We start from the raw sequence: 4,707 nt of genomic DNA on the forward strand, positions 1-4,707 counted from the left end.
TGCTTCGAATCACATGCACTTTGGAAGTAGGACAAGTTTTTTTAAAGCGCTGACGCACTGAGACTCTGACCTTGGGACTGCTGATCTGGCAATAAAGAAGCTGGAGGTAACTCACCTGACATCTGATTTTATATCACCTTCTGTAATGGCTCATGTCCAAGCACTGGCAGATGGTCCTGATGGGGATTCTGAAAGAATGACAAAACTGTTCTGTTACCTCTAAATAACCTTCACGATAAAGCAAAAGAGTTTAATAGCGAATGTCCAGTGATGTTGAACACAGATGCAACGGTGGTATGATTTGATCAGATTTCATCTTCTTTTATTGAACATTTCAATGAACAGATTCCACAGGGAATTCCATGCACCGTGTCAGAACCAATTCCGACAGATGGAACGATCAGCATGACATATAGAAGAATAAGCCAGGAATCTGATAGCTCGAGACCACCATGTGTGGACAGTATGGCCAGCCTGAGCTCCAAATCCACCGATTGCCCAATTTGCAATGAATCGTACAGCTCCGCGGGCGAGCATCGCGTGGAATTCCTGAACTGTGACCATAAAGAGTGCCAAAAGTGCTGCAGACTCTAGCCGTGTTAAATGCCTCCTATGACGCCAGAAAACCCCTCTTTTACTCTGGGAGACCTATAGAGAAAACTTCATAATTCTCATCTGAGACAATGCGCTTGTTTTGGACTCCCTTGGAGGCTTGTGCAAATCGACGAATGAGATTCAAGAATGCTGGATAATGCAATTTAACACAGCTGCCTCATTCTTGTTTTCCTTGCCATTCTTGCGATAGCCCTGTTGTTTGCTTTTGCAAAATAGCCTCAGGCCGAGAACTCCAACTGTGAACTAATTTATTGAACTTGACAACAGATGCCACAAAAAATAATTTGAAATAAATTCGAGCGGTGCTTGCCCATGCAAAACCCGTTGCCAAAATGCTAGGGTGTTCTGGGTGGTTGCCAGGGTGTTGCTATGCGGTTGCTAAGGTGTTCTGGATCCTGGATATGACTTTGCTCTCTCCTTCAATATCAGTCTATATTAAATTATATTATTAAGCACATATAATATAATATAATATCATTTTAAAATAAGCACAAGTTTTGATACTCAGGGCTACCCCTAAATATGATCAATAAATAAATAAATCTGTTTTCTATTTCAGTATAGTTTCAAATGTAATTTATTCCTGTGATGCAAAGCTGAATTTTCAGCATCATTTCAGTCACATTATCCTTCAAATCAAATCATTCTAATAAACTATGTTTTGTATAGCCTAAATAATACATACAATTTTGACATTTTTGATAAACAATAAACAATCATACATCACTCTACACAACCTTGAAACACTTTAAAGTCTTTCCTGTTCCCTTTTATCAATAATTAGGACACGCTTGCATATGGTTTAAAAATAATAAAACGTCTCAAATTCACTGACGGAGCCACATATATCATTGTCTAGATCCTCACAGATGTCTTTTGATATGGATTAAAACAGTCAAAAATAGAGCAGCTATATTGTGCCTCGGTTTAAGAACAGACAGTCCTCTTTCTGGTTTTAAATAGCATATTTTTGGTGTAACATTTGGCTGGTTGAAAGTTCTCTTGGTCTGCGTCCTAGTTTTCTGAAAAAGAGATTGGACATCATTTATAACCATAGCAACCCTCTGAGGTTGGTGCAATGCCACAGTACTTCTGTGTGCATACTTTACCCCACGATGTTCGTCGTCTTGTTTTTTTATTATTTTACCCAATCTTTCCTGAAAAACGTAAGATTTACAGGTAGGCAGAGGTGATCGTCTGAGCAAGACATATTTACTGTTTTCCATCTGCACACAGTCTGTAGAATATTTATGTGAGACATTTTTGCATTTAGGCTGCACATACAATTGCAGTACTACTGTAGACCAAGTCACTATTTATGGCAATAGAAGGACAGAGATGAAAGGGTCAGTCATCAATAATAGATTTACATACCACATACATGAGAAACACATCATGTAGGTTCTCAGCTGGCATCTAGGACACACCAGAACAGCAGCGAAAGGTTTCTTCTTAACCCATTACCAGCCTGAAAACACACACACAGGCGATATGATAAATAATCCTGGGTTTTTGAAGCAATATACTTAAAAAAAATGCAATACTGTTATTATTAAGTACCAATAATTTTATCCAACACTTAATTTGTGTTCATACATTATGCATTATGATGCATGTCATCGCCCCCGTTTAAGAGCCGCATTAGCAAATACTTTATGCACATTTTGATGAAAAAACATAGTAAATATAATATTATGCTCAATTTGAGAAGACTATTAGCTGTGGTCTGCTACTGACATTGCACAAATTTATTTCTATATATTTTTAGCAAAATACAAATGTGTTTATTTAAAGAAATATTTACTGAAACACAGATGTTCCATTTATTTAAATGCTCAAGATATCATTTGACATTATGTTTTTTTTTTTCTACAAGACCTGTTGTGACCCCAGGTTATACATCAACCATTTTAACCCCCCACCCCACCACACACACACACATTAGAAGTGTGTCATCTTCTAATTAGTCTTGACTATTCTTTGGTAAATGGTCCGTCTCTATGTGTGTGTTAGCAGGAGCGCGTCATTATATAACGGCTGCAGTGCAGGCTGGCCCAGCTGTATTGATGTGCAGAGATGTGGGAGTGGGGGGAGGAGGGAGGGAGCAGAACACGACCGAGGCCAGCGAGAACCTTGTCGCTTGGTCAGCCTTTTGTGTGACTCCCAGCAAGCGAGAGACATCCAAGTATTACAACACCTCAGACTGAGAGGTATAGCACGCGCCAATACAAGCGCGTCCACGGCTAAACTCACTCTTAATCCATTTTAAAAACATAAATGGAATACCAAAAAATATATATATTTTTAGATTTCTAAAGATTGTTCTCTGCTAAAATGAGACTTTATAATACAAATGCATAGTTAAAAAATAAAAAATAATAATAATAAAAAAAAATAAAAAAAAACGTGCAGCCCCCTAAGGCGCGTGATTCATTATTTAAAGTCGGCGGAATAACTAGATCAATTGTGACCTAATTTACGAATCCCCTCTTCATATCAGACTGTGACATTCACATGAAGCTGGATTAGTTCCCACGGATAATCAAATATTAATAAGGTTTCGATTGCAGGTTCTCTAACACGGGGAAATTAAATCAAATCACAATGAGTGGAGCATGACAAAAATCACAAAACAAATGCGTGTACAAGAAAATCTGCATAATAAGTCGACATTATTGTAGGTGTTTCAATGATTCGTAATGCATGCTTATTGCGCGCTACTGTCATTTCATCTCATTAACACCCTGCGTTGCCAGCGCGTACAAAATGCCTACATGTGAATACTTTGAAACTTCACACTTCAGGAGAGAGGCTTGTTTCCTTGGTAACCGTTTTTTCCCCTTTTGTCCTTATGAGCCTACCAGTGCATAATGCTGCTCGGCACATGCACCTGCATAGAGAGGGCTACCCTTTTTCCCGCAAGCAAGCATTACACTTTTTTGACATGCATTAAAACATGCATCTCTGAAAATAAAGCAAAAATAAAGTTTTGCACATGATGCCCTTTGAAAACAGACAGCACTTAAAGCCCGGGATGCTCAGGGAAGCTGGAAAACCTCTCAGACCTGCTACTTTATGTAATTACTTTTGAAGTCTAGGTTTGAGAGACTGAGCGAGTGATTTCATGATTGAAAATGTTGAAATATAGATGCCGTGCTTACATAATTGATCATCGGATCTAAAATACATCTCTGAGCATTGGTGGTAACATTTAGCCATCTTTTTTTGGGTGGGAGTCTATGGTAGAATCTAAAAATATAGGAGCCAAAAAGTCAAGGAGAACCTTTATTCAATCATCTATGTGTGGGTGCTTTAAAGATACTCATAATACAGTTACAATGCGTTCTTGCTGAGAGGTTTCTTTGCTGAGCCTTGAAGAACTTTCATTTTTATATCTGGGCCTCTCTTCTAAATATATACTTTTTTGTCTTAAACAGTGTTTTGGTAAAGAATATAAGGAAAAAAATTAATTCCACATGTTCTCAGATGTATTTTACTTCCTGGATAGCCCAATAAAACAAAAATCATTCATGGTCACAGTTATAACAGTTGCTCAATTGCACCCAATGGAAAGTACCAAACAATAAAGTAACATTATATAATCCAGTAATCCAAGAACAGATTTATACTTTTTTTAATTAGTTTAATTCAATGTAATTTGAAATCTCCAAATGTGAAGAAACCAGTGGGCCTCTAGTTTTTCACATATGTGTGACCATATGAGAGCAATTTACAATAATACTAGACCCTGTACCAAATATGATATCTGTATCAATGAGATGTTTTACATGCTTCATTTGGTCTTTCAGAGGGGCAAAAAACATAACGTTTCTGCGTTCACATTAAATCAACAGTTGACAACTATTTGTAAGATACAGCAGTAACTCTTATTAGATCCATTACATTGTAAAGTAAATGGTCGGAAATGCTATCGGTGGGTTATAAATGGTCGACGCGAGACTGTCAAAACCATATGTTTTCTAAAACCCGTTTATGCTGTTATGAAAACACACAATTCGCATTTACTCCAAATGGAAGAACAATTCTCCCTCTTTTTTCATTTCACGCATGGGCTGTTTGTGACATCGAAGC

Source organism: Squalius cephalus (genome assembly GCF_949319135.1).
Source record: "Squalius cephalus genome assembly, chromosome: 17".
Classification (NCBI taxonomy): Eukaryota; Metazoa; Chordata; class Actinopteri; order Cypriniformes; family Leuciscidae; genus Squalius; species Squalius cephalus.